We start from the raw sequence: 27,981 nt of genomic DNA on the forward strand, positions 1-27,981 counted from the left end.
AGCATTGCATTACATTACATTACATGGCAATGCAATGCACAGTTGCTGAAGTTGAACCAAAATGAGCTTGTCATCTGGCTTCTGCAACTTTTAACATGAAAAATCCAATGAGGAGAAGAAAAGCAAAGCCAAAGAGTCCATCCCAAAATCCGACAAACAAGCAAAATGAACAAAAAGCATTGAATTCAATTCTTTCTGATTTTAGAAACTGCATTAAAGAAGGGGTGCACCGGTCCTGGAGATACTGCAATACCAGGTCAATGCGTGGAGTGGACAGAGCAAGCTCTTTTTCCATCTCCCTGTTCTAAAAATCCATTTAATATATGGTCCCCAGATAGGGGACGTATCAGATATTAAACTGATAAGAACAGATACTACACTTGATCTTAGCCAAAAGGCCGAGAAGCGATAACCAGAATTGGTTTCCGACTACGGTGCCACCCAAGGATTCTGAAAAGTCCATTTGTGGAGATGGCCACCTGGACTCCCGTTAAGAAGACATGCTGTCAACCTCTGGATCCCTCACATGCCTGCACTTTTCGGCTTGCTGCTGCTGCAATCCACGCGTTTTAGATCTGCATAACTCCACTCTTTTAGCACAGTACCCTCAACCCCCGGCTGTTCCCACCCGCCTCAACACCGTTGGAAGGGAGGAGAACCAATTAAGGCGGGGGGGGGTGGAACGAGCAGCTGTCTACCCTTAGCAGGAGGGTTGCTGATTAATTACCTCTCCTGCTGCTGCTGCTGCTGGCTGTCCAGCAGCAGACTGAAGGTGGCTGCTGCTGTGCGCAGGTATATAAAGGCTCAGAGCCTATTATGACACGCGCAGCCAGCCTTCCATTGCCACATTCCGTCTACTGCAGGCGGGATACCTGGATGGCTGAATGTCACTGAGAAGCTCACAGAGACCGCCATAAGCAACAGTTTAAAAGAATGCCACAGACTAATCAACCAAACTTTTTGGGTTGGTTTCTCTTTTATAGTCTGCAGGCATTAAATGAAAGAAGTCAGTGTTCCAGCAGAGGGAGACAACGTTTCAGAAAAGGCATTGTAGCAAACCAAAAAAGAAATTTTAAGCGCAGCAGAGTAACCAGCTCACATACCTGTTAGCTCAGGTGAGTTTAAAAGGCTGCTGTTGATAACAAGGGCATTTGCTAAATAGATGGTGTGTGTGCAACAATATACTGAAAGGTCAATTATATTGTGCAGCTTATCTCACCACCTGTAGTTATTTAGGTGAAAGCTCCAAAATGCTTGCCTAATATGTCTGTTTATCCAAAAGGAAGTATAGAGGGAGAGCTAGATAGATAGCATTGCATTACATTACATTACATGGCAATGCAATGCACAGTTGCTGAAGTTGAACCAAAATGAGCTTGTCATCTGGCTTCTGCAACTTTTAACATGAAAAATCCAATGAGGAGAAGAAAAGCAAAGCCAAAGAGTCCATCCCAAAATCCGACAAACAAGCAAAATGAACAAAAAGCATTGAATTCAATTCTTTCTGATTTTAGAAACTGCATTAAAGAAGGGGTGCACCGGTCCTGGAGATACTGCAATACCAGGTCAATGCGTGGAGTGGACAGAGCAAGCTCTTTTTCCATCTCCCTGTTCTAAAAATCCATTTAATATATGGTCCCCAGATAGGGGACGTATCAGATATTAAACTGATAAGAACAGATACTACACTTGATCTTAGCCAAAAGGCCGAGAAGCGATAACCAGAATTGGTTTCCGACTACGGTGCCACCCAAGGATTCTGAAAAGTCCATTTGTGGAGATGGCCACCTGGACTCCCGTTAAGAAGACATGCTGTCAACCTCTAGATCCCTCACATGCCTGCACTTTTCGGCTTGCTGCTGCTGCAATCCACGCATTTTAGATCTGCATAACTCCACCTTATTTAGCACAGTACCCTCAACCCCCGGCTGTTCCCACCCGCCTCAACACCGTTGGAAGGGAGGAGAACCAATTAAGGCGGGGGGGGGGGGGGGGTGGAACGAGCAGCTGTCTACCCTTAGCAGGAGGGTTGCTGATTAATTACCTCTCCTGCTGCTGCTGCTGCTGGCTGTCCAGCAGCAGACTGAAGGTGGCTGCTGCTGTGCGCAGGTATATAAAGGCTCAGAGCCTATTATGACACGCGCAGCCAGCGTTCCATTGCCACATTCCGTCTTCTGCAGGCGGGATACCTGGATGGCTGAATGTCACTGAGAAGCTCACAGAGACCGCCATAAGCAACAGTTTAAAAGAATGCCACAGACTAATCAACCAAACTTTTTGGGTTGGTTTCTCTTTTATAGTCTGCAGGTATTAAGTGAAAGAAGTCAGTGTTCCAGCAGAGGGAGACAACGTTTCAGAAAAGGCATTGTAGCAAACCAAAAAAGAAATTTTAAGCGCAGCAGAGTAACCAGCTCACATACCTGTTAGCTCAGGTGAGTTTAAAAGGCTGCTGTTGATAACAAGGGCATTTGCTAAATAGATGGTGTGTGTGCAACAATATACTGAAAGGTCAATTATATTGTGCAGCTTATCTCACCACCTGTAGTTATTTAGGTGAAAGCTCCAAAATGCTTGCCTAATATGTCTGTTTATCCAAAAGGAAGTATAGAGGGAGAGCTAGATAGATAGCATTGCATTACATTACATTACATGGCAATGCAATGCACAGTTGCTGAAGTTGAACCAAAATGAGCTTGTCATCTGGCTTCTGCAACTTTTAACATGAAAAATCCAATGAGGAGAAGAAAAGCAAAGCCAAAGAGTCCATCCCAAAATCCGACAAACAAGCAAAATGAACAAAAAGCATTGAATTCAATTCTTTCTGATTTTAGAAACTGCATTAAAGAAGGGGTGCACCGGTCCTGGAGATACTGCCATACCAGGTCAATGCGTGGAGTGGACAGAGCAAGCTCTTTTTCCATCTCCCTGTTCTAAAAATCCATTTAATATATGGTCCCCAGATAGGGGACGTATCAGATATTAAACTGATAAGAACAGATACTACACTTGATCTTAGCCAAAAGGCCGAGAAGCGATAACCAGAATTGGTTTCCGACTACGGTGCCACCCAAGGATTCTGAAAAGTCCATTTGTGGAGATGGCCACCTGGACTCCCGTTAAGAAGACATGCTGTCAACCTCTAGATCCCTCACATGCCTGCACTTTTCGGCTTGCTGCTGCTGCAATCCACGCGTTTTAGATCTGCATAACTCCACCTCTTTTAGCACAGTACCCTCAACCCCCGGCTGTTCCCACCCGCCTCAACACCGTTGGAAGGGAGGAGAACCAATTAAGGCGGGGGGGGGGGTGGAACGAGCAGCTGTCTACCCTTAGCAGGAGGGTTGCTGATTAATTACCTCTCCTGCTGCTGCTGCTGCTGGCTGTCCAGCAGCAGACTGAAGGTGGCTGCTGCTGTGCGCAGGTATATAAAGGCTCAGAGCCTATTATGACACGCGCAGCCAGCGTTCCATTGCCACATTCCGTCTACTGCAGGCGGGATACCTGGATGGCTGAATGTCACTGAGAAGCTCACAGAGACCGCCATAAGCAACAGTTTAAAAGAATGCCACAGACTAATCAACCAAACTTTTTGGGTTGGTTTCTCTTTTATAGTCTGCAGGCATTAAATGAAAGAAGTCAGTGTTCCAGCAGAGGGAGACAACGTTTCAGAAAAGGCATTGTAGCAAACCAAAAAAGAAATTTTAAGCGCAGCAGAGTAACCAGCTCACATACCTGTTAGCTCAGGTGAGTTTAAAAGGCTGCTGTTGATAACAAGGGCATTTGCTAAATAGATGGTGTGTGTGCAACAATATACTGAAAGGTCAATTATATTGTGCAGCTTATCTCACCACCTGTAGTTATTTAGGTGAAAGCTCCAAAATGCTTGCCTAATATGTCTGTTTATCCAAAAGGAAGTATAGAGGGAGAGCTAGATAGATAGCATTGCATTACATTACATTACATGGCAATGCAATGCACAGTTGCTGAAGTTGAACCAAAATGAGCTTGTCATCTGGCTTCTGGAACTTTTAACATGAAAAATCCAATGAGGAGAAGAAAAGCAAAGCCAAACAGTCCATCCCAAAATCCGACAAACAAGCAAAATGAACAAAAAGCATTGAATTCAATTCTTTCTGATTTTAGAAACTGCATTAAAGAAGGGGTGCACCGGTCCTGGAGATACTGCAATACCAGGTCAATGCGTGGAGTGGACAGAGCAAGCTCTTTTTCCATCTCCCTGTTCTAAAAATCCATTTAATATATGGTCCCCAGATAGGGGACGTATCAGATATTAAACTGATAAGAACAGATACTACACTTGATCTTAGCCAAAAGGCCGAGAAGCGATAACCAGAATTGGTTTCCGACTACGGTGCCACCCAAGGATTCTGAAAAGTCCATTTGTGGAGATGGCCACCTGGACTCCCGTTAAGAAGACATGCTGTCAACCTCTAGATCCCTCACATGCCTGCACTTTTCGGCTTGCTGCTGCTGCAATCCATGCGTTTTAGATCTGCATAACTCCACCTCTTTTAGCACAGTACCCTCAACCCCCGGCTGTTCCCACCCGCCTCAACACCGTTGGAAGGGAGGAGAACCAATTAAGGCGGGGGGGGGGGGGGGTGGAACGAGCAGCTGTCTACCCTTAGCAGGAGGGTTGCTGATTAATTACCTCTCCTGCTGCTGCTGCTGCTGGCTGTCCAGCAGCAGACTGAAGGTGGCTGCTGCTGTGCGCAGGTATATAAAGGCTCAGAGCCTATTATGACACGCGCAGCCAGCGTTCCATTGCCACATTCCGTCTACTGCAGGCGGGATACCTGGATGGCTGAATGTCACTGAGAAGCTCACAGAGACCGCCATAAGCAACAGTTTAAAAGAATGCCACAGACTAATCAACCAAACTTTTTGGGTTGGTTTCTCTTTTATAGTCTGCAGGCATTAAATGAAAGAAGTCAGTGTTCCAGCAGAGGGAGACAACGTTTCAGAAAAGGCATTGTAGCAAACCAAAAAAGAAATTTTAAGCGCAGCAGAGTAACCAGCTCACATACCTGTTAGCTCAGGTGAGTTTAAAAGGCTGCTGTTGATAACAAGGGCATTTGCTAAATAGATGGTGTGTGTGCAACAATATACTGAAAGGTCAATTATATTGTGCAGCTTATCTCACCACCTGTAGTTATTTAGGTGAAAGCTCCAAAATGCTTGCCTAATATGTCTGTTTATCCAAAAGGAAGTATAGAGGGAGAGCTAGATAGATAGCATTGCATTACATTACATTACATGGCAATGCAATGCACAGTTGCTGAAGTTGAACCAAAATGAGCTTGTCATCTGGCTTCTGCAACTTTTAACATGAAAAATCCAATGAGGAGAAGAAAAGCAAAGCCAAAGAGTCCATCCCAAAATCCGACAAACAAGCAAAATGAACAAAAAGCATTGAATTCAATTCTTTCTGATTTTAGAAACTGCATTAAAGAAGGGGTGCACCGGTCCTGGAGATACTGCAATACCAGGTCAATGCGTGGAGTGGACAGAGCAAGCTCTTTTTCCATCTCCCTGTTCTAAAAATCCATTTAATATATGGTCCCCAGATAGGGGACGTATCAGATATTAAACTGATAAGAACAGATACTACACTTGATCTTAGCCAAAAGGCCGAGAAGCGATAACCAGAATTGGTTTCCGACTAGGGTGCCACCCAAGGATTCTGAAAAGTCCATTTGTGGAGATGGCCACCTGGACTCCCGTTAAGAAGACATGCTGTCAACCTCTAGATCCCTCACACGCCTGCACTTTTCGGCTTGCTGCTGCTGCAATCCACGCGTTTTAGATCTGCATAACTCCACCTCTTTTAGCACAGTACCCTCAACCCCCGGCTGTTCCCACCCGCCTCAACACCGTTGGAAGGGAGGAGAACCAATTAAGGCGGGGGGGGGGGGTGGAACGAGCAGCTGTCTACCCTTAGCAGGAGGGTTGCTGATTAATTACCTCTCCTGCTGCTGCTGCTGCTGGCTGTCCAGCAGCAGACTGAAGGTGGCTGCTGCTGTGCGCAGGTATATAAAGGCTCAGAGCCTATTATGACACGCGCAGCCAGCGTTCCATTGCCACATTCCGTCTACTGCAGGCGGGATACCTGGATGGCTGAATGTCACTGAGAAGCTCACAGAGACCGCCATAAGCAACAGTTTAAAAGAATGCCACAGACTAATCAACCAAACTTTTTGGGTTGGTTTCTCTTTTATAGTCTGCAGGCATTAAATGAAAGAAGTCAGTTTTCCAGCAGAGGGAGACAACGTTTCAGAAAAGGCATTGTAGCAAACCAAAAAAGAAATTTTAAGCGCAGCAGAGTAACCAGCTCACATACCTGTTAGCTCAGGTGAGTTTAAAAGGCTGCTGTTGATAACAAGGGCATTTGCTAAATAGATGGTGTGTGTGCAACAATATACTGAAAGGTCAATTATATTGTGCAGCTTATCTCACCACCTGTAGTTATTTAGGTGAAAGCTCCAAAATGCTTGCCTAATATGTCTGTTTATCCAAAAGGAAGTATAGAGGGAGAGCTAGATAGATAGCATTGCATTACATTACATTACATGGCAATGCAATGCACAGTTGCTGAAGTTGAACCAAAATGAGCTTGTCATCTGGCTTCTGCAACTTTTAACATGAAAAATCCAATGAGGAGAAGAAAAGCAAAGCCAAAGAGTCCATCCCAAAATCCGACAAACAAGCAAAATGAACAAAAAGCATTGAATTCAATTCTTTCTGATTTTAGAAACTGCATTAAAGAAGGGGTGCACCGGTCCTGGAGATACTGCAATACCAGGTCAATGCGTGGAGTGGACAGAGCAAGCTCTTTTTCCATCTCCCTGTTCTAAAAATCCATTTAATATATGGTCCCCAGATAGGGGACGTATCAGATATTAAACTGATAAGAACAGATACTACACTTGATCTTAGCCAAAAGGCCGAGAAGCGATAACCAGAATTGGTTTCCGACTACGGTGCCACCCAAGGATTCTGAAAAGTCCATTTGTGGAGATGGCCACCTGGACTCCCGTTAAGAAGACATGCTGTCAACCTCTAGATCCCTCACATGCCTGCACTTTTCGGCTTGCTGCTGCTGCAATCCACGCGTTTTAGATCTGCATAACTCCACCTCTTTTAGCACAGTACCCTCAACCCCCGGCTGTTCCCACCCGCCTCAACACCGTTGGAAGGGAGGAGAACCAATTAAGGCGGGGGGGGGGGTGGAACGAGCAGCTGTCTACCCTTAGCAGGAGGGTTGCTGATTAATTACCTCTCCTGCTGCTGCTGCTGCTGGCTGTCCAGCAGCAGACTGAAGGTGGCTGCTGCTGTGCGCAGGTATATAAAGGCTCAGAGCCTATTATGACACGCGCAGCCAGCGTTCCATTGCCACATTCCGTCTACTGCAGGCGGGATACCTGGATGGCTGAATGTCACTGAGAAGCTCACAGAGACCGCCATAAGCAACAGTTTAAAAGAATGCCACAGACTAATCAACCAAACTTTTTGGGTTGGTTTCTCTTTTATAGTCTGCAGGCATTAAATGAAAGAAGTCAGTGTTCCAGCAGAGGGAGACAACGTTTCAGAAAAGGCATTGTAGCAAACCAAAAAAGAAATTTTAAGCGCAGCACAGTAACCGGCTCACATACCTGTTAGCTCAGGTGAGTTTAAAAGGCTGCTGTTGATAACAAGGGCATTTGCTAAATAGATGGTGTGTGTGCAACAATATACTGAAAGGTCAATTATATTGTGCAGCTTATCTCACCACCTGTAGTTATTTAGGTGAAAGCTCCAAAATGCTTGCCTAATATGTCTGTTTATCCAAAAGGAAGTATAGAGGGAGAGCTAGATAGATAGCATTGCATTACATTACATTACATGGCAATGCAATGCACAGTTGCTGAAGTTGAACCAAAATGAGCTTGTCATCTGGCTTCTGCAACTTTTAACATGAAAAATCCAATGAGGAGAAGAAAAGCAAAGCCAAAGAGTCCATCCCAAAATCCGACAAACAAGCAAAATGAACAAAAAGCATTGAATTCAATTCTTTCTGATTTTAGAAACTGCATTAAAGAAGGGGTGCACCGGTCCTGGAGATACTGCAATACCAGGTCAATGCGTGGAGTGGACAGAGCAAGCTCTTTTTCCATCTCCCTGTTCTAAAAATCCATTTAATATATGGTCCCCAGATAGGGGACGTATCAGATATTAAACTGATAAGAACAGATACTACACTTGATCTTAGCCAAAAGGCCGAGAAGCGATAACCAGAATTGGTTTCCGACTACGGTGCCACCCAAGGATTCTGAAAAGTCCATTTGTGGAGATGGCCACCTGGACTCCCGTTAAGAAGACATGCTGTCAACCTCTAGATCCCTCACATGCCTGCACTTTTCGGCTTGCTGCTGCTGCAATCCACGCGTTTTAGATCTGCATAACTCCACCTCTTTTAGCACAGTACCCTCAACCCCCGGCTGTTCCCACCCGCCTCAACACCGTTGGAAGGGAGGAGAACCAATTAAGGCGGGGGGGGGTGGAACGAGCAGCTGTCTACCCTTAGCAGGAGGGTTGCTGATTAATTACCTCTCCTGCTGCTGCTGCTGCTGGCTGTCCAGCAGCAGACTGAAGGTGGCTGCTGCTGTGCGCAGGTATATAAAGGCTCAGAGCCTATTATGACACGTGCAGCCAGCGTTCCATTGCCACATTCCGTCTACTGCAGGCGGGATACCTGGATGGCTGAATGTCACTGAGAAGCTCACAGAGACCGCCATAAGCAACAGTTTAAAAGAATGCCACAGACTAATCAACCAAACTTTTTGGGTTGGTTTCTCTTTTATAGTCTGCAGGCATTAAATGAAAGAAGTCAGTGTTCCAGCAGAGGGAGACAACGTTTCAGAAAAGGCATTGTAGCAAACCAAAAAAGAAATTTTAAGCGCAGCAGAGTAACCAGCTCACATACCTGTTAGCTCAGGTGAGTTTAAAAGGCTGCTGTTGATAACAAGGGCATTTGCTAAATAGATGGTGTGTGTGCAACAATATACTGAAAGGTCAATTATATTGTGCAGCTTATCTCACCACCTGTAGTTATTTAGGTGAAAGCTCCAAAATGCTTGCCTAATATGTCTGTTTATCCAAAAGGAAGTATAGAGGGAGAGCTAGATAGATAGCATTGCATTACATTACATTACATGGCAATGCAATGCACAGTTGCTGAAGTTGAACCAAAATGAGCTTGTCATCTGGCTTCTGCAACTTTTAACATGAAAAATCCAATGAGGAGAAGAAAAGCAAAGCCAAAGAGTCCATCCCAAAATCCGACAAACAAGCAAAATGAACAAAAAGCATTGAATTCAATTCTTTCTGATTTTAGAAACTGCATTAAAGAAGGGGTGCACCGGTCCTGGAGATACTGCAATACCAGGTCAATGCGTGGAGTGGACAGAGCAAGCTCTTTTTCCATCTCCCTGTTCTAAAAATCCATTTAATATATGGTCCCCAGATAGGGGACGTATCAGATATTAAACTGATAAGAACAGATACTACACTTGATCTTAGCCAAAAGGCCGAGAAGCGATAACCAGAATTGGTTTCCGACTACGGTGCCACCCAAGGATTCTGAAAAGTCCATTTGTGGAGATGGCCACCTGGACTCCCGTTAAGAAGACATGCTGTCAACCTCTAGATCCCTCACATGCCTGCACTTTTCGGCTTGCTGCTGCTGCAATCCACGCGTTTTAGATCTGCATAACTCCACCTCTTTTAGCACAGTACCCTCAACCCCCGGCTGTTCCCACCCGCCTCAACACCGTTGGAAGGGAGGAGAACCAATTAAGGCGGGGGGGGGGTGGAACGAGCAGCTGTCTACCCTTAGCAGGAGGGTTGCTGATTAATTACCTCTCCTGCTGCTGCTGCTGCTGGCTGTCCAGCAGCAGACTGAAGGTGGCTGCTGCTGTGCGCAGGTATATAAAGGCTCAGAGCCTATTATGACACGCGCAGCCAGCGTTCCATTGCCACATTCCGTCTACTGCAGGCGGGATACCTGGATGGCTGAATGTCACTGAGAAGCTCACAGAGACCGCCATAAGCAACAGTTTAAAAGAATGCCACAGACTAATCAACCAAACTTTTTGGGTTGGTTTCTCTTTTATAGTCTGCAGGCATTAAATGAAAGAAGTCAGTGTTCCAGCAGAGGGAGACAACGTTTCAGAAAAGGCATTGTAGCAAACCAAAAAAGAAATTTTAAGCGCAGCAGAGTAACCAGCTCACATACCTGTTAGCTCAGGTGAGTTTAAAAGGCTGCTGTTGATAACAAGGGCATTTGCTAAATAGATGGTGTGTGTGCAACAATATACTGAAAGGTCAATTATATTGTGCAGCTTATCTCACCACGTGTAGTTATTTAGGTGAAAGCTCCAAAATGCTTGCCTAATATGTCTGTTTATCCAAAAGGAAGTATAGAGGGAGAGCTAGATAGATAGCATTGCATTACATTACATTACATGGCAATGCAATGCACAGTTGCTGAAGTTGAACCAAAATGAGCTTGTCATCTGGCTTCTGGAACTTTTAACATGAAAAATCCAATGAGGAGAAGAAAAGCAAAGCCAAACAGTCCATCCCAAAATCCGACAAACAAGCAAAATGAACAAAAAGCATTGAATTCAATTCTTTCTGATTTTAGAAACTGCATTAAAGAAGGGGTGCACCGGTCCTGGAGATACTGCAATACCAGGTCAATGCGTGGAGTGGACAGAGCAAGCTCTTTTTCCATCTCCCTGTTCTAAAAATCCATTTAATATATGGTCCCCAGATAGGGGACGTATCAGATATTAAACTGATAAGAACAGATACTACACTTGATCTTAGCCAAAAGGCCGAGAAACGATAACCAGAATTGGTTTCCGACTACGGTGCCACCCAAGGATTCTGAAAAGTCCATTTGTGGAGATGGCCACCTGGACTCCCGTTAAGAAGACATGCTGTCAACCTCTAGATCCCTCACATGCCTGCACTTTTCGGCTTGCTGCTGCTGCAATCCATGCGTTTTAGATCTGCATAACTCCACCTCTTTTAGCACAGTACCCTCAACCCCCGGCTGTTCCCACCCGCCTCAACACCGTTGGAAGGGAGGAGAACCAATTAAGGCGGGGGGGGGGGGGGTGGAACGAGCAGCTGTCTACCCTTAGCAGGAGGGTTGCTGATTAATTACCTCTCCTGCTGCTGCTGCTGCTGGCTGTCCAGCAGCAGACTGAAGGTGGCTGCTGCTGTGCGCAGGTATATAAAGGCTCAGAGCCTATTATGACACGCGCAGCCAGCGTTCCATTGCCACATTCCGTCTACTGCAGGCGGGATACCTGGATGGCTGAATGTCACTGAGAAGCTCACAGAGACCGCCATAAGCAACAGTTTAAAAGAATGCCACAGACTAATCAACCAAACTTTTTGGGTTGGTTTCTCTTTTATAGTCTGCAGGCATTAAATGAAAGAAGTCAGTGTTCCAGCAGAGGGAGACAACGTTTCAGAAAAGGCATTGTAGCAAACCAAAAAAGAAATTTTAAGCGCAGCAGAGTAACCAGCTCACATACCTGTTAGCTCAGGTGAGTTTAAAAGGCTGCTGTTGATAACAAGGGCATTTGCTAAATAGATGGTGTGTGTGCAACAATATACTGAAAGGTCAATTATATTGTGCAGCTTATCTCACCACCTGTAGTTATTTAGGTGAAAGCTCCAAAATGCTTGCCTAATATGTCTGTTTATCCAAAAGGAAGTATAGAGGGAGAGCTAGATAGATAGCATTGCATTACATTACATTACATGGCAATGCAATGCACAGTTGCTGAAGTTGAACCAAAATGAGCTTGTCATCTGGCTTCTGCAACTTTTAACATGAAAAATCCAATGAGGAGAAGAAAAGCAAAGCCAAAGAGTCCATCCCAAAATCCGACAAACAAGCAAAATGAACAAAAAGCATTGAATTCAATTCTTTCTGATTTTAGAAACTGCATTAAAGAAGGGGTGCACCGGTCCTGGAGATACTGCAATACCAGGTCAATGCGTGGAGTGGACAGAGCAAGCTCTTTTTCCATCTCCCTGTTCTAAAAATCCATTTAATATATGGTCCCCAGATAGGGGACGTATCAGATATTAAACTGATAAGAACAGATACTACACTTGATCTTAGCCAAAAGGCCGAGAAGCGATAACCAGAATTGGTTTCCGACTACGGTGCCACCCAAGGATTCTGAAAAGTCCATTTGTGGAGATGGCCACCTGGACTCCCGTTAAGAAGACATGCTGTCAACCTCTAGATCCCTCACATGCCTGCACTTTTCGGCTTGCTGCTGCTGCAATCCACGCGTTTTAGATCTGCATAACTCCACCTCTTTTAGCACAGTACCCTCAACCCCCGGCTGTTCCCACCCGCCTCAACACCGTTGGAAGGGAGGAGAACCAATTAAGGCGGGGGGGGGGGGGTGGAACGAGCAGCTGTCTACCCTTAGCAGGAGGGTTGCTGATTAATTACCTCTCCTGCTGCTGCTGCTGCTGGCTGTCCAGCAGCAGACTGAAGGTGGCTGCTGCTGTGCGCAGGTATATAAAGGCTCAGAGCCTATTATGACACGCGCAGCCAGCGTTCCATTGCCACATTCCGTCTACTGCAGGCGGGATACCTGGATGGCTGAATGTCACTGAGAAGCTCACAGAGACCGCCATAAGCAACAGTTTAAAAGAATGCCACAGACTAATCAACCAAACTTTTTGGGTTGGTTTCTCTTTTATAGTCTGCAGGCATTAAATGAAAGAAGTCAGTGTTCCAGCAGAGGGAGACAACGTTTCAGAAAAGGCATTGTAGCAAACCAAAAAAGAAATTTTAAGCGCAGCAGAGTAACCAGCTCACATACCTGTTAGCTCAGGTGAGTTTAAAAGGCTGCTGTTGATAACAAGGGCATTTGCTAAATAGATGGTGTGTGTGCAACAATATACTGAAAGGTCAATTATATTGTGCAGCTTATCTCACCACGTGTAGTTATTTAGGTGAAAGCTCCAAAATGCTTGCCTAATATGTCTGTTTATCCAAAAGGAAGTATAGAGGGAGAGCTAGATAGATAGCATTGCATTACATTACATTACATGGCAATGCAATGCACAGTTGCTGAAGTTGAACCAAAATGAGCTTGTCATCTGGCTTCTGCAACTTTTAACATGAAAAATCCAATGAGGAGAAGAAAAGCAAAGCCAAAGAGTCCATCCCAAAATCCGACAAACAAGCAAAATGAACAAAAAGCATTGAATTCAATTCTTTCTGATTTTAGAAACTGCATTAAAGAAGGGGTGCACCGGTCCTGGAGATACTGCAATACCAGGTCAATGCGTGGAGTGGACAGAGCAAGCTCTTTTTCCATCTCCCTGTTCTAAAAATCCATTTAATATATGGTCCCCAGATAGGGGACGTATCAGATATTAAACTGATAAGAACAGATACTACACTTGATCTTAGCCAAAAGGCCGAGAAGCGATAACCAGAATTGGTTTCCGACTAGGGTGCCACCCAAGGATTCTGAAAAGTCCATTTGTGGAGATGGCCACCTGGACTCCCGTTAAGAAGACATGCTGTCAACCTCTAGATCCCTCACATGCCTGCACTTTTCGGCTTGCTGCTGCTGCAATCCACGCGTTTTAGATCTGCATAACTCCACCTCTTTTAGCACAGTACCCTCAACCCCCGGCTGTTCCCACCCGCCTCAACACCGTTGGAAGGGAGGAGAACCAATTAAGGCGGGGGGGGGGGGGTGGAACGAGCAGCTGTCTACCCTTAGCAGGAGGGTTGCTGATTAATTACCTCTCCTGCTGCTGCTGCTGCTGGCTGTCCAGCAGCAGACTGAAGGTGGCTGCTGCTGTGCGCAGGTATATAAAGGCTCAGAGCCTATTATGACACGCGCAGCCAGCGTTCCATTGCCACATTCCGTCTACTGCAGGCGGGATACCTGGATGGCTGAATGTCACTGAGAAGCTCACAGAGACCGCCATAAGCAACAGTTTAAAAGAATGCCACAGACTAATCAACCAAACTTTTTGGGTTGGTTTCTCTTTTATAGTCTGCAGGCATTAAATGAAAGAAGTCAGTTTTCCAGCAGAGGGAGACAACGTTTCAGAAAAGGCATTGTAGCAAACCAAAAAAGAAATTTTAAGCGCAGCAGAGTAACCAGCTCACATACCTGTTAGCTCAGGTGAGTTTAAAAGGCTGCTGTTGATAACAAGGGCATTTGCTAAATAGATGGTGTGTGTGCAACAATATACTGAAAGGTCAATTATATTGTGCAGCTTATCTCACCACCTGTAGTTATTTAGGTGAAAGCTCCAAAATGCTTGCCTAATATGTCTGTTTATCCAAAAGGAAGTATAGAGGGAGAGCTAGATAGATAGCATTGCATTACATTACATTACATGGCAATGCAATGCACAGTTGCTGAAGTTGAACCAAAATGAGCTTGTCATCTGGCTTCTGCAACTTTTAACATGAAAAATCCAATGAGGAGAAGAAAAACAAAGCCAAAGAGTCCATCCCAAAATCCGACAAACAAGCAAAATGAACAAAAAGCATTGAATTCAATTCTTTCTGATTTTAGAAACTGCATTAAAGAAGGGGTGCACCGGTCCTGGAGATACTGCAATACCAGGTCAATGCGTGGAGTGGACAGAGCAAGCTCTTTTTCCATCTCCCTGTTCTAAAAATCCATTTAATATATGGTCCCCAGATAGGGGACGTATCAGATATTAAACTGATAAGAACAGATACTACACTTGATCTTAGCCAAAAGGCCGAGAAGCGATAACCAGAATTGGTTTCCGACTACGGTGCCACCCAAGGATTCTGAAAAGTCCATTTGTGGAGATGGCCACCTGGACTCCCGTTAAGAAGACATGCTGTCAACCTCTAGATCCCTCACATGCCTGCACTTTTCGGCTTGCTGCTGCTGCAATCCACGCGTTTTAGATCTGCATAACTCCACCTCTTTTAGCACAGTACCCTCAACCCCCGGCTGTTCCCACCCGCCTCAACACCGTTGGAAGGGAGGAGAACCAATTAAGGCGGGGGGGGGGGTGGAACGAGCAGCTGTCTACCCTTAGCAGGAGGGTTGCTGATTAATTACCTCTCCTGCTGCTGCTGCTGCTGGCTGTCCAGCAGCAGACTGAAGGTGGCTGCTGCTGTGCGCAGGTATATAAAGGCTCAGAGCCTATTATGACACGCGCAGCCAGCGTTCCATTGCCACATTCCGTCTACTGCAGGCGGGATACCTGGATGGCTGAATGTCACTGAGAAGCTCACAGAGACCGCCATAAGCAACAGTTTAAAAGAATGCCACAGACTAATCAACCAAACTTTTTGGGTTGGTTTCTCTTTTATAGTCTGCAGGCATTAAATGAAAGAAGTCAGTGTTCCAGCAGAGGGAGACAACGTTTCAGAAAAGGCATTGTAGCAAACCAAAAAAGAAATTTTAAGCGCAGCAGAGTAACCGGCTCACATACCTGTTAGCTCAGGTGAGTTTAAAAGGCTGCTGTTGATAACAAGGGCATTTGCTAAATAGATGGTGTGTGTGCAACAATATACTGAAAGGTCAATTATATTGTGCAGCTTATCTCACCACCTGTAGTTATTTAGGTGAAAGCTCCAAAATGCTTGCCTAATATGTCTGTTTATCCAAAAGGAAGTATAGAGGGAGAGCTAGATAGATAGCATTGCATTACATTACATTACATGGCAATGCAATGCACAGTTGCTGAAGTTGAACCAAAATGAGCTTGTCATCTGGCTTCTGCAACTTTTAACATGAAAAATCCAATGAGGAGAAGAAAAGCAAAGCCAAAGAGTCCATCCCAAAATCCGACAAACAAGCAAAATGAACAAAAAGCATTGAATTCAATTCTTTCTGATTTTAGAAACTGCATTAAAGAAGGGGTGCACCGGTCCTGGAGATACTGCAATACCAGGTCAATGCGTGGAGTGGACAGAGCAAGCTCTTTTTCCATCTCCCTGTTCTAAAAATCCATTTAATATATGGTCCCCAGATAGGGGACGTATCAGATATTAAACTGATAAGAACAGATACTACACTTGATCTTAGCCAAAAGGCCGAGAAGCGATAACCAGAATTGGTTTCCGACTAGGGTGCCACCCAAGGATTCTGAAAAGTCCATTTGTGGAGATGGCCACCTGGACTCCCGTTAAGAAGACATGCTGTCAACCTCTAGATCCCTCACATGCCTGCACTTTTCGGCTTGCTGCTGCTGCAATCCACGCGTTTTAGATCTGCATAACTCCACCTCTTTTAGCACAGTACCCTCAACCCCCGGCTGTTCCCACCCGCCTCAACACCGTTGGAAGGGAGGAGAACCAATTAAGGCGGGGGGGGGGGGGTGGAACGAGCAGCTGTCTACCCTTAGCAGGAGGGTTGCTGATTAATTACCTCTCCTGCTGCTGCTGCTGCTGGCTGTCCAGCAGCAGACTGAAGGTGGCTGCTGCTGTGCGCAGGTATATAAAGGCTCAGAGCCTATTATGACACGCGCAGCCAGCGTTCCATTGCCACATTCCGTCTACTGCAGGCGGGATACCTGGATGGCTGAATGTCACTGAGAAGCTCACAGAGACCGCCATAAGCAACAGTTTAAAAGAATGCCACAGACTAATCAACCAAACTTTTTGGGTTGGTTTCTCTTTTATAGTCTGCAGGCATTAAATGAAAGAAGTCAGTTTTCCAGCAGAGGGAGACAACGTTTCAGAAAAGGCATTGTAGCAAACCAAAAAAGAAATTTTAAGCGCAGCAGAGTAACCAGCTCACATACCTGTTAGCTCAGGTGAGTTTAAAAGGCTGCTGTTGATAACAAGGGCATTTGCTAAATAGATGGTGTGTGTGCAACAATATACTGAAAGGTCAATTATATTGTGCAGCTTATCTCACCACCTGTAGTTATTTAGGTGAAAGCTCCAAAATGCTTGCCTAATATGTCTGTTTATCCAAAAGGAAGTATAGAGGGAGAGCTAGATAGATAGCATTGCATTACATTACATTACATGGCAATGCAATGCACAGTTGCTGAAGTTGAACCAAAATGAGCTTGTCATCTGGCTTCTGCAACTTTTAACATGAAAAATCCAATGAGGAGAAGAAAAACAAAGCCAAAGAGTCCATCCCAAAATCCGACAAACAAGCAAAATGAACAAAAAGCATTGAATTCAATTCTTTCTGATTTTAGAAACTGCATTAAAGAAGGGGTGCACCGGTCCTGGAGATACTGCAATACCAGGTCAATGCGTGGAGTGGACAGAGCAAGCTCTTTTTCCATCTCCCTGTTCTAAAAATCCATTTAATATATGGTCCCCAGATAGGGGACGTATCAGATATTAAACTGATAAGAACAGATACTACACTTGATCTTAGCCAAAAGGCCGAGAAGCGATAACCAGAATTGGTTTCCGACTACGGTGCCACCCAAGGATTCTGAAAAGTCCATTTGTGGAGATGGCCACCTGGACTCCCGTTAAGAAGACATGCTGTCAACCTCTAGATCCCTCACATGCCTGCACTTTTCGGCTTGCTGCTGCTGCAATCCACGCGTTTTAGATCTGCATAACTCCACCTCTTTTAGCACAGTACCCTCAACCCCCGGCTGTTCCCACCCGCCTCAACACCGTTGGAAGGGAGGAGAACCAATTAAGGCGGGGGGGGGGGTGGAACGAGCAGCTGTCTACCCTTAGCAGGAGGGTTGCTGATTAATTACCTCTCCTGCTGCTGCTGCTGCTGGCTGTCCAGCAGCAGACTGAAGGTGGCTGCTGCTGTGCGCAGGTATATAAAGGCTCAGAGCCTATTATGACACGCGCAGCCAGCGTTCCATTGCCACATTCCGTCTACTGCAGGCGGGATACCTGGATGGCTGAATGTCACTGAGAAGCTCACAGAGACCGCCATAAGCAACAGTTTAAAAGAATGCCACAGACTAATCAACCAAACTTTTTGGGTTGGTTTCTCTTTTATAGTCTGCAGGCATTAAATGAAAGAAGTCAGTGTTCCAGCAGAGGGAGACAACGTTTCAGAAAAGGCATTGTAGCAAACCAAAAAAGAAATTTTAAGCGCAGCAGAGTAACCGGCTCACATACCTGTTAGCTCAGGTGAGTTTAAAAGGCTGCTGTTGATAACAAGGGCATTTGCTAAATAGATGGTGTGTGTGCAACAATATACTGAAAGGTCAATTATATTGTGCAGCTTATCTCACCACCTGTAGTTATTTAGGTGAAAGCTCCAAAATGCTTGCCTAATATGTCTGTTTATCCAAAAGGAAGTATAGAGGGAGAGCTAGATAGATAGCATTGCATTACATTACATTACATGGCAATGCAATGCACAGTTGCTGAAGTTGAACCAAAATGAGCTTGTCATCTGGCTTCTGCAACTTTTAACATGAAAAATCCAATGAGGAGAAGAAAAGCAAAGCCAAAGAGTCCATCCCAAAATCCGACAAACAAGCAAAATGAACAAAAAGCATTGAATTCAATTCTTTCTGATTTTAGAAACTGCATTAAAGAAGGGGTGCACCGGTCCTGGAGATACTGCAATACCAGGTCAATGCGTGGAGTGGACAGAGCAAGCTCTTTTTCCATCTCCCTGTTCTAAAAATCCATTTAATATATGGTCCCCAGATAGGGGACGTATCAGATATTAAACTGATAAGAACAGATACTACACTTGATCTTAGCCAAAAGGCCGAGAAGCGATAACCAGAATTGGTTTCCGACTACGGTGCCACCCAAGGATTCTGAAAAGTCCATTTGTGGAGATGGCCACCTGGACTCCCGTTAAGAAGACATGCTGTCAACCTCTAGATCCCTCACATGCCTGCACTTTTCGGCTTGCTGCTGCTGCAATCCACGCATTTTAGATCTGCATAACTCCACCTCTTTTAGCACAGTACCCTCAACCCCCGGCTGTTCCCACCCGCCTCAACACCGTTGGAAGGGAGGAGAACCAATTAAGGCGGGGGGTGGGTGGAACGAGCAGCTGTCTACCCTTAGCAGGAGGGTTGCTGATTAATTACCTATCCTGCTGCTGCTGCTGCTGGCTGTCCAGCAGCAGACTGAAGGTGGCTGCTGCTGTGCGCAGGTATATAAAGGCTCAGAGCCTATTATGACACGCGCAGCCAGCGTTCCATTGCCACATTCCGTCTACTGCAGGCGGGATACCTGGATGGCTGAATGTCACTGAGAAGCTCACAGAGACCGCCATAAGCAACAGTTTAAAAGAATGCCACAGACTAATCAACCAAACTTTTTGGGTTGGTTTCTCTTTTATAGTCTGCAGGCATTAAATGAAAGAAGTCAGTGTTCCAGCAGAGGGAGACAACGTTTCAGAAAAGGCATTGTAGCAAACCAAAAAAGAAATTTTAAGCGCAGCAGAGTAACCAGCTCACATACCTGTTAGCTCAGGTGAGTTTAAAAGGCTGCTGTTGATAACAAGGGCATTTGCTAAATAGATGGTGTGTGTGCAACAATATACTGAAAGGTCAATTATATTGTGCAGCTTATCTCACCACCTGTAGTTATTTAGGTGAAAGCTCCAAAATGCTTGCCTAATATGTCTGTTTATCCAAAAGGAAGTATAGAGGGAGAGCTAGATAGATAGCATTGCATTACATTACATTACATGGCAATGCAATGCACAGTTGCTGAAGTTGAACCAAAATGAGCTTGTCATCTGGCTTCTGGAACTTTTAACATGAAAAATCCAATGAGGAGAAGAAAAGCAAAGCCAAACAGTCCATCCCAAAATCCGACAAACAAGCAAAATGAACAAAAAGCATTGAATTCAATTCTTTCTGATTTTAGAAACTGCATTAAAGAAGGGGTGCACCGGTCCTGGAGATACTGCAATACCAGGTCAATGCGTGGAGTGGACAGAGCAAGCTCTTTTTCCATCTCCCTGTTCTAAAAATCCATTTAATATATGGTCCCCAGATAGGGGACGTATCAGATATTAAACTGATAAGAACAGATACTACACTTGATCTTAGCCAAAAGGCCGAGAAACGATAACCAGAATTGGTTTCCGACTACGGTGCCACCCAAGGATTCTGAAAAGTCCATTTGTGGAGATGGCCACCTGGACTCCCGTTAAGAAGACATGCTGTCAACCTCTAGATCCCTCACATGCCTGCACTTTTCGGCTTGCTGCTGCTGCAATCCATGCGTTTTAGATCTGCATAACTCCACCTCTTTTAGCACAGTACCCTCAACCCCCGGCTGTTCCCACCCGCCTCAACACCGTTGGAAGGGAGGAGAACCAATTAAGGCGGGGGGGGGGGGGTGGAACGAGCAGCTGTCTACCCTTAGCAGGAGGGTTGCTGATTAATTACCTCTCCTGCTGCTGCTGCTGCTGCTGGCTGTCCAGCAGCAGACTGAAGGTGGCTGCTGCTGTGCGCAGGTATATAAAGGCTCAGAGCCTATTATGACACGCGCAGCCAGCGTTCCATTGCCACATTCCGTCTACTGCAGGCGGGATACCTGGATGGCTGAATGTCACTGAGAAGCTCACAGAGACCGCCATAAGCAACAGTTTAAAAGAATGCCACAGACTAATCAACCAAACTTTTTGGGTTGGTTTCTCTTTTATAGTCTGCAGGCATTAAATGAAAGAAGTCAGTGTTCCAGCAGAGGGAGACAACGTTTCAGAAAAGGCATTGTAGCAAACCAAAAAAGAAATTTTAAGCGCAGCAGAGTAACCAGCTCACATACCTGTTAGCTCAGGTGAGTTTAAAAGGCTGCTGTTGATAACAAGGGCATTTGCTAAATAGATGGTGTGTGTGCAACAATATACTGAAAGGTCAATTATATTGTGCAGCTTATCTCACCACCTGTAGTTATTTAGGTGAAAGCTCCAAAATGCTTGCCTAATATGTCTGTTTATCCAAAAGGAAGTATAGAGGGAGAGCTAGATAGATAGCATTGCATTACATTACATTACATGGCAATGCAATGCACAGTTGCTGAAGTTGAACCAAAATGAGCTTGTCATCTGGCTTCTGCAACTTTTAACATGAAAAATCCAATGAGGAGAAGAAAAGCAAAGCCAAAGAGTCCATCCCAAAATCCGACAAACAAGCAAAATGAACAAAAAGCATTGAATTCAATTCTTTCTGATTTTAGAAACTGCATTAAAGAAGGGGTGCACCGGTCCTGGAGATACTGCAATACCAGGTCAATGCGTGGAGTGGACAGAGCAAGCTCTTTTTCCATCTCCCTGTTCTAAAAATCCATTTAATATATGGTCCCCAGATAGGGGACGTATCAGATATTAAACTGATAAGAACAGATACTACACTTGATCTTAGCCAAAAGGCCGAGAAGCGATAACCAGAATTGGTTTCCGACTACGGTGCCACCCAAGGATTCTGAAAAGTCCATTTGTGGAGATGGCCACCTGGACTCCCGTTAAGAAGACATGCTGTCAACCTCTAGATCCCTCACATGCCTGCACTTTTCGGCTTGCTGCTGCTGCAATCCACGCGTTTTAGATCTGCATAACTCCACCTCTTTTAGCACAGTACCCTCAACCCCCGGCTGTTCCCACCCGCCTCAACACCGTTGGAAGGGAGGAGAACCAATTAAGGCGGGGGGGGGGGTGGAACGAGCAGCTGTCTACCCTTAGCAGGAGGGTTGCTGATTAATTACCTCTCCTGCTGCTGCTGCTGCTGGCTGTCCAGCAGCAGACTGAAGGTGGCTGCTGCTGTGCGCAGGTATATAAAGGCTCAGAGCCTATTATGACACGCGCAGCCAGCGTTCCATTGCCACATTCCGTCTACTGCAGGCGGGATACCTGGATGGCTGAATGTCACTGAGAAGCTCACAGAGACCGCCATAAGCAACAGTTTAAAAGAATGCCACAGACTAATCAACCAAACTTTTTGGGTTGGTTTCTCTTTTATAGTCTGCAGGCATTAAATGAAAGAAGTCAGTGTTCCAGCAGAGGGAGACAACGTTTCAGAAAAGGCATTGTAGCAAACCAAAAAAGAAATTTTAAGCGGAGCAGAGTAACCAGCTCACATACCTGTTAGCTCAGGTGAGTTTAAAAGGCTGCTGTTGATAACAAGGGCATTTGCTAAATAGATGGTGTGTGTGCAACAATATACTGAAAGGTCAATTATATTGTGCAGCTTATCTCACCACCTGTAGTTATTTAGGTGAAAGCTCCAAAATGCTTGCCTAATATGTCTGTTTATCCAAAAGGAAGTATAGAGGGAGAGCTAGATAGATAGCATTGCATTACATTACATTACATGGCAATGCAATGCACAGTTGCTGAAGTTGAACCAAAATGAGCTTGTCATCTGGCTTCTGCAACTTTTAACATGAAAAATCCAATGAGGAGAAGAAAAGCAAAGCCAAAGAGTCCATCCCAAAATCCGACAAACAAGCAAAATGAACAAAAAGCATTGAATTCAATTCTTTCTGATTTTAGAAACTGCATTAAAGAAGGGGTGCACCGGTCCTGGAGATACTGCAATACCAGGTCAATGCGTGGAGTGGACAGAGCAAGCTCTTTTTCCATCTCCCTGTTCTAAAAATCCATTTAATATATGGTCCCCAGATAGGGGACGTATCAGATATTAAACTGATAAGAACAGATACTACACTTGATCTTAGCCAAAAGGCCGAGAAGCGATAACCAGAATTGGTTTCCGACTACGGTGCCACCCAAGGATTCTGAAAAGTCCATTTGTGGAGATGGCCACCTGGACTCCCGTTAAGAAGACATGCTGTCAACCTCTAGATCCCTCACATGCCTGCACTTTTCGGCTTGCTGCTGCTGCAATCCACGCGTTTTAGATCTGCATAACTCCACCTCTTTTAGCACAGTACCCTCAACCCCCGGCTGTTCCCACCCGCCTCAACACCGTTGGAAGGGAGGAGAACCAATTAAGGCGGGGGGGGTGGGTGGAACGAGCAGCTGTCTACCCTTAGCAGGAGGGTTGCTGATTAATTACCTCTCCTGCTGCTGCTGCTGCTGGCTGTCCAGCAGCAGACTGAAGGTGGCTGCTGCTGTGCGCAGGTATATAAAGGCTCAGAGCCTATTATGACACGCGCAGCCAGCGTTCCATTGCCACATTCCGTCTACTGCAGGCGGGATACCTGGATGGCTGAATGTCACTGAGAAGCTCACAGAGACCGCCATAAGCAACAGTTTAAAAGAATGCCACAGACTAATCAACCAAACTTTTTGGGTTGGTTTCTCTTTTATAGTCTGCAGGCATTAAATGAAAGAAGTCAGTGTTCCAGCAGAGGGAGACAACGTTTCAGAAAAGGCATTGTAGCAAACCAAAAAAGAAATTTTAAGCGCAGCAGAGTAACCAGCTCACATACCTGTTAGCTCAGGTGAGTTTAAAAGGCTGCTGTTGATAACAAGGGCATTTGCTAAATAGATGGTGTGTGTGCAACAATATACTGAAAGGTCAATTATATTGTGCAGCTTATCTCACCACCTGTAGTTATTTAGGTGAAAGCTCCAAAATGCTTGCCTAATATGTCTGTTTATCCAAAAGGAAGTATAGAGGGAGAGCTAGATAGATAGCATTGCATTACATTACATTACATGGCAATGCAATGCACAGTTGCTGAAGTTGAACCAAAATGAGCTTGTCATCTGGCTTCTGCAACTTTTAACATGAAAAATCCAATGAGGAGAAGAAAAGCAAAGCCAAAGAGTCCATCCCAAAATCCGACAAACAAGCAAAATGAACAAAAAGCATTGAATTCAATTCTTTCTGATTTTAGAAACTGCATTAAAGAAGGGGTGCACCGGTCCTGGAGATACTGCAATACCAGGTCAATGCGTGGAGTGGACAGAGCAAGCTCTTTTTCCATCTCCCTGTTCTAAAAATCCATTTAATATATGGTCCCCAGATAGGGGACGTATCAGATATTAAACTGATAAGAACAGATACTACACTTGATCTTAGCCAAAAGGCCGAGAAGCGATAACCAGAATTGGTTTCCGACTACGGTGCCACCCAAGGATTCTGAAAAGTCCATTTGTGGAGATGGCCACCTGGACTCCCGTTAAGAAGACATGCTGTCAACCTCTAGATCCCTCACATGCCTGCACTTTTCGGCTTGCTGCTGCTGCAATCCACGCGTTTTAGATCTGCATAACTCCACCTCTTTTAGCACAGTACCCTCAACCCCCGGCTGTTCCCACCCGCCTCAACACCGTTGGAAGGGAGGAGAACCAATTAAGGCGAGGGGGGGGTGGAACGAGCAGCTGTCTACCCTTAGCAGGAGGGTTGCTGATTAATTACCTCTCCTGCTGCTGCTGCTGCTGGCTGTCCAGCAGCAGACTGAAGGTGGCTGCTGCTGTGCGCAGGTATATAAAGGCTCAGAGCCTATTATGACACGCGCAGCCAGCGTTCCATTGCCACATTCCGTCTACTGCAGGCGGGATACCTGGATGGCTGAATGTCACTGAGAAGCTCACAGAGACAGCCATAAGCAACAGTTTAAAAGAATGCCACAGACTAATCAACCAAACTTTTTGGGTTGGTTTCTCTTTTATAGTCTGCAGGCATTAAATGAAAGAAGTCAGTGTTCCAGCAGAGGGAGACAACGTTTCAGAAAAGGCATTGTAGCAAACCAAAAAAGAAATTTTAAGCGCAGCAGAGTAACCAGCTCACATACCTGTTAGCTCAGGTGAGTTTAAAAGGCTGCTGTTGATAACAAGGGCATTTGCTAAATAGATGGTGTGTGTGCAACAATATACTGAAAGGTCAATTATATTGTGCAGCTTATCTCACCACCTGTAGTTATTTAGGTGAAAGCTCCAAAATGCTTGCCTAATATGTCTGTTTATCCAAAAGGAAGTATAGAGGGAGAGCTAGATAGATAGCATTGCATTACATTACATTACATGGCAATGCAATGCACAGTTGCTGAAGTTGAACCAAAATGAGCTTGTCATCTGGCTTCTGCAACTTTTAACATGAAAAATCCAATGAGGAGAAGAAAAGCAAAGCCAAAGAGTCCATCCCAAAATCCGACAAACAAGCAAAATGAACAAAAAGCATTGAATTCAATTCTTTCTGATTTTAGAAACTGCATTAAAGAAGGGGTGCACCGGTCCTGGAGATACTGCAATACCAGGTCAATGCGTGGAGTGGACAGAGCAAGCTCTTTTTCCATCTCCCTGTTCTAAAAATCCATTTAATATATGGTCCCCAGATAGGGGACGTATCAGATATTAAACTGATAAGAACAGATGCTACACTTGATCTTAGCCAAAAGGCCGAGAAGCGATAACCAGAATTGGTTTCCGACTACGGTGCCACCCAAGGATTCTGAAAAGTCCATTTGTGGAGATGGCCACCTGGACTCCCGTTAAGAAGACATGCTGTCAACCTCTAGATCCCTCACATGCCTGCACTTTTCGGCTTGCTGCTGCTGCAATCCACGCGTTTTAGATCTGCATAACTCCACCTCTTTTAGCACAGTACCCTCAACCCCCGGCTGTTCCCACCCGCCTCAACACCGTTGGAAGGGAGGAGAACCAATTAAGGCGGGGGGGGGTGGAACGAGCAGCTGTCTACCCTTAGCAGGAGGGTTGCTGATTAATTACCTCTCCTGCTGCTGCTGCTGCTGGCTGTCCAGCAGCAGACTGAAGGTGGCTGCTGCTGTGCGCAGGTATATAAAGGCTCAGAGCCTATTATGACACGCGCAGCCAGCGTTCCATTGCCACATTCCGTCTACTGCAGGCGGGATACCTGGATGGCTGAATGTCACTGAGAAGCTCACAGAGACCGCCATAAGCAACAGTTTAAAAGAATGCCACAGACTAATCAACCAAACTTTTTGGGTTGGTTTCTCTTTTATAGTCTGCAGGCATTAAATGAAAGAAGTCAGTGTTCCAGCAGAGGGAGACAACGTTTCAGAAAAGGCATTGTAGCAAACCAAAAAAGAAATTTTAAGCGCAGCAGAGTAACCAGCTCACATACCTGTTAGCTCAGGTGAGTTTAAAAGGCTGCTGTTGATAACAAGGGCATTTGCTAAATAGATGGTGTGTGTGCAACAATATACTGAAAGGTCAATTATATTGTGCAGCTTATCTCACCACCTGTAGTTATTTAGGTGAAAGCTCCAAAATGCTTGCCTAATATGTCTGTTTATCCAAAAGGAAGTATAGAGGGAGAGCTAGATAGATAGCATTGCATTACATTACATTACATGGCAATGCAATGCACAGTTGCTGAAGTTGAACCAAAATGAGCTTGTCATCTGGCTTCTGCAACTTTTAACATGAAAAATCCAATGAGGAGAAGAAAAGCAAAGCCAAAGAGTCCATCCCAAAATCCGACAAACAAGCAAAATGAACAAAAAGCATTGAATTCAATTCTTTCTGATTTTAGAAACTGCATTAAAGAAGGGGTGCACCGGTCCTGGAGATACTGCAATACCAGGTCAATGCGTGGAGTGGACAGAGCAAGCTCTTTTTCCATCTCCCTGTTCTAAAAATCCATTTAATATATGGTCCCCAGATAGGGGACGTATCAGATATTAAACTGATAAGAACAGATACTACACTTGATCTTAGCCAAAAGGCCGAGAAGCGATAACCAGAATTGGTTTCCGACTACGGTGCCACCCAAGGATTCTGAAAAATCCATTTGTGGAGATGGCCACCTGGACTCCCGTTAAGAAGACATGCTGTCAACCTCTAGATCCCTCACATGCCTGCACTTTTCGGCTTGCTGCTGCTGCAATCCACGCGTTTTAGATCTGCATAACTCCACCTCTTTTAGCACAGTACCCTCAACCCCCGGCTGTTCCCACCCGCCTCAACACCGTTGGAAGGGAGGAGAACCAATTAAGGCGGGGGGGGTGGGTGGAACGAGCAGCTGTCTACCCTTAGCAGGAGGGTTGCTGATTAATTACCTCTCCTGCTGCTGCTGCTGCTGGCTGTCCAGCAGCAGACTGAAGGTGGCTGCTGCTGTGCGCAGGTATATAAAGGCTCAGAGCCTATTATGACACGCGCAGCCAGCGTTCCATTGCCACATTCCGTCTACTGCAGGCGGGATACCTGGATGGCTGAATGTCACTGAGAAGCTCACAGAGACCGCCATAAGCAACAGTTTAAAAGAATGCCACAGACTAATCAACCAAACTTTTTGGGTTGGTTTCTCTTTTATAGTCTGCAGGCATTAAATGAAAGAAGTCAGTGTTCCAGCAGAGGGAGACAACGTTTCAGAAAAGGCATTGTAGCAAACCAAAAAAGAAATTTTAAGCGCAGCAGAGTAACCAGCTCACATACCTGTTAGCTCAGGTGAGTTTAAAAGGCTGCTGTTGATAACAAGGGCATTTGCTAAATAGATGGTGTGTGTGCAACAATATACTGAAAGGTCAATTATATTGTGCAGCTTATCTCACCACCTGTAGTTATTTAGGTGAAAGCTCCAAAATGCTTGCCTAATATGTCTGTTTATCCAAAAGGAAGTATAGAGGGAGAGCTAGATAGATAGCATTGCATTACATTACATTACATGGCAATGCAATGCACAGTTGCTGAAGTTGAACCAAAATGAGCTTGTCATCTGGCTTCTGCAACTTTTAACATGAAAAATCCAATGAGGAGAAGAAAAGCAAAGCCAAAGAGTCCATCCCAAAATCCGACAAACAAGCAAAATGAACAAAAAGCATTGAATTCAATTCTTTCTGATTTTAGAAACTGCATTAAAGAAGGGGTGCACCGGTCCTGGAGATACTGCAATACCAGGTCAATGCGTGGAGTGGACAGAGCAAGCTCTTTTTCCATCTCCCTGTTCTAAAAATCCATTTAATATATGGTCCCCAGATAGGGGACGTATCAGATATTAAACTGATAAGAACAGATACTACACTTGATCTTAGCCAAAAGGCCGAGAAGCGATAAC

The 27,981-nt window shown here is 45.1% G+C and overlaps 22 non-coding genes across 22 annotated transcripts; all 22 read right to left on the reverse strand.

Annotated features, from left to right (window-relative positions):
- Window positions 1–219: 219 nt before the first annotated feature.
- On the reverse strand, window positions 220–410 carry LOC141188508 (U2 spliceosomal RNA). Its single transcript, XR_012262595.1, has one exon. It is a non-coding gene; the product is annotated as a U2 spliceosomal RNA (small nuclear RNA).
- A 1,118-nt stretch (window positions 411–1,528) lies between these two features.
- Window positions 1,529–1,719, reverse strand: LOC141188509 (U2 spliceosomal RNA). Its single transcript, XR_012262596.1, has one exon. It is a non-coding gene; the product is annotated as a U2 spliceosomal RNA (small nuclear RNA).
- Window positions 1,720–2,845: 1,126 nt separating this feature from the next.
- On the reverse strand, window positions 2,846–3,036 carry LOC141184663 (U2 spliceosomal RNA). Its single transcript, XR_012259397.1, has one exon. It is a non-coding gene; the product is annotated as a U2 spliceosomal RNA (small nuclear RNA).
- A 1,121-nt stretch (window positions 3,037–4,157) lies between these two features.
- On the reverse strand, window positions 4,158–4,348 carry LOC141188510 (U2 spliceosomal RNA). Its single transcript, XR_012262597.1, has one exon. It is a non-coding gene; the product is annotated as a U2 spliceosomal RNA (small nuclear RNA).
- Window positions 4,349–5,473: 1,125 nt separating this feature from the next.
- On the reverse strand, window positions 5,474–5,664 carry LOC141188511 (U2 spliceosomal RNA). Its single transcript, XR_012262598.1, has one exon. It is a non-coding gene; the product is annotated as a U2 spliceosomal RNA (small nuclear RNA).
- Window positions 5,665–6,786: 1,122 nt separating this feature from the next.
- Window positions 6,787–6,977, reverse strand: LOC141188513 (U2 spliceosomal RNA). Its single transcript, XR_012262599.1, has one exon. It is a non-coding gene; the product is annotated as a U2 spliceosomal RNA (small nuclear RNA).
- A 1,121-nt stretch (window positions 6,978–8,098) lies between these two features.
- Window positions 8,099–8,289, reverse strand: LOC141188514 (U2 spliceosomal RNA). The gene has a single exon (XR_012262600.1). It is a non-coding gene; the product is annotated as a U2 spliceosomal RNA (small nuclear RNA).
- A 1,119-nt stretch (window positions 8,290–9,408) lies between these two features.
- Window positions 9,409–9,599, reverse strand: LOC141188515 (U2 spliceosomal RNA). Its single transcript, XR_012262601.1, has one exon. It is a non-coding gene; the product is annotated as a U2 spliceosomal RNA (small nuclear RNA).
- Window positions 9,600–10,719: 1,120 nt separating this feature from the next.
- LOC141184260 (U2 spliceosomal RNA) lies at window positions 10,720–10,910 on the reverse strand. The gene has a single exon (XR_012259033.1). It is a non-coding gene; the product is annotated as a U2 spliceosomal RNA (small nuclear RNA).
- A 1,124-nt stretch (window positions 10,911–12,034) lies between these two features.
- Window positions 12,035–12,225, reverse strand: LOC141188516 (U2 spliceosomal RNA). The gene has a single exon (XR_012262602.1). It is a non-coding gene; the product is annotated as a U2 spliceosomal RNA (small nuclear RNA).
- A 1,123-nt stretch (window positions 12,226–13,348) lies between these two features.
- Window positions 13,349–13,539, reverse strand: LOC141188518 (U2 spliceosomal RNA). The gene has a single exon (XR_012262604.1). It is a non-coding gene; the product is annotated as a U2 spliceosomal RNA (small nuclear RNA).
- A 1,123-nt stretch (window positions 13,540–14,662) lies between these two features.
- On the reverse strand, window positions 14,663–14,853 carry LOC141188519 (U2 spliceosomal RNA). The gene has a single exon (XR_012262605.1). It is a non-coding gene; the product is annotated as a U2 spliceosomal RNA (small nuclear RNA).
- Window positions 14,854–15,974: 1,121 nt separating this feature from the next.
- On the reverse strand, window positions 15,975–16,165 carry LOC141188520 (U2 spliceosomal RNA). The gene has a single exon (XR_012262606.1). It is a non-coding gene; the product is annotated as a U2 spliceosomal RNA (small nuclear RNA).
- A 1,123-nt stretch (window positions 16,166–17,288) lies between these two features.
- Window positions 17,289–17,479, reverse strand: LOC141188521 (U2 spliceosomal RNA). Its single transcript, XR_012262607.1, has one exon. It is a non-coding gene; the product is annotated as a U2 spliceosomal RNA (small nuclear RNA).
- A 1,121-nt stretch (window positions 17,480–18,600) lies between these two features.
- On the reverse strand, window positions 18,601–18,791 carry LOC141188522 (U2 spliceosomal RNA). Its single transcript, XR_012262608.1, has one exon. It is a non-coding gene; the product is annotated as a U2 spliceosomal RNA (small nuclear RNA).
- Window positions 18,792–19,911: 1,120 nt separating this feature from the next.
- On the reverse strand, window positions 19,912–20,102 carry LOC141184261 (U2 spliceosomal RNA). The gene has a single exon (XR_012259034.1). It is a non-coding gene; the product is annotated as a U2 spliceosomal RNA (small nuclear RNA).
- Window positions 20,103–21,228: 1,126 nt separating this feature from the next.
- Window positions 21,229–21,419, reverse strand: LOC141188524 (U2 spliceosomal RNA). Its single transcript, XR_012262609.1, has one exon. It is a non-coding gene; the product is annotated as a U2 spliceosomal RNA (small nuclear RNA).
- A 1,121-nt stretch (window positions 21,420–22,540) lies between these two features.
- Window positions 22,541–22,731, reverse strand: LOC141188525 (U2 spliceosomal RNA). Its single transcript, XR_012262610.1, has one exon. It is a non-coding gene; the product is annotated as a U2 spliceosomal RNA (small nuclear RNA).
- A 1,122-nt stretch (window positions 22,732–23,853) lies between these two features.
- Window positions 23,854–24,044, reverse strand: LOC141188526 (U2 spliceosomal RNA). The gene has a single exon (XR_012262611.1). It is a non-coding gene; the product is annotated as a U2 spliceosomal RNA (small nuclear RNA).
- Window positions 24,045–25,164: 1,120 nt separating this feature from the next.
- LOC141184750 (U2 spliceosomal RNA) lies at window positions 25,165–25,355 on the reverse strand. Its single transcript, XR_012259475.1, has one exon. It is a non-coding gene; the product is annotated as a U2 spliceosomal RNA (small nuclear RNA).
- A 1,119-nt stretch (window positions 25,356–26,474) lies between these two features.
- LOC141188527 (U2 spliceosomal RNA) lies at window positions 26,475–26,665 on the reverse strand. The gene has a single exon (XR_012262612.1). It is a non-coding gene; the product is annotated as a U2 spliceosomal RNA (small nuclear RNA).
- A 1,122-nt stretch (window positions 26,666–27,787) lies between these two features.
- LOC141188528 (U2 spliceosomal RNA) lies at window positions 27,788–27,978 on the reverse strand. The gene has a single exon (XR_012262613.1). It is a non-coding gene; the product is annotated as a U2 spliceosomal RNA (small nuclear RNA).
- Between the last annotated feature and the right edge of the window lie 3 nt (window positions 27,979–27,981).

This window comes from Phyllobates terribilis, unplaced genomic scaffold (assembly GCF_046119375.1).
Source record: "Phyllobates terribilis strain yellow unplaced genomic scaffold, ASM4611937v1 Scaffold_40__1_contigs__length_11209783, whole genome shotgun sequence".
NCBI classification, from domain to species: Eukaryota; Metazoa; Chordata; class Amphibia; order Anura; family Dendrobatidae; genus Phyllobates; species Phyllobates terribilis.